The following is a 294-nucleotide window of genomic DNA, read 5'->3' as shown; positions in this document are numbered from 1 at the left end:
CAAATGAAGGGCCTAACTTGGAGAAGGATGAACATTGGAGCAAGAACAAGCATGGAGATGATGGCATGCAGGGGGAACAAGAACGGAGTTACAAGTGATGATTTCAGGGCTTTGAAGCCACCATAACGAGTGCATGAAGCCTTGGACGAAATATACAAGATGCCACTTCATAAATTTCGTCCAGAGGCTATTCTAGGTGTTGCGTCACTTTTTTATTGGGCCAGGCCCATGTAATTACGAAATACATAAGTATAGGCTACTTTTAGAGTCCGTATGTGTGGGGAAACAAGAGAT

This window comes from Triticum dicoccoides, chromosome 5B (assembly GCF_002162155.2).
Source record: "Triticum dicoccoides isolate Atlit2015 ecotype Zavitan chromosome 5B, WEW_v2.0, whole genome shotgun sequence".
Classification (NCBI taxonomy): domain Eukaryota; kingdom Viridiplantae; phylum Streptophyta; class Magnoliopsida; order Poales; family Poaceae; genus Triticum; species Triticum dicoccoides.
The sequence above is the reverse complement of the archived record's forward strand: the minus strand, read 5'-3'. Positions refer to the sequence as shown.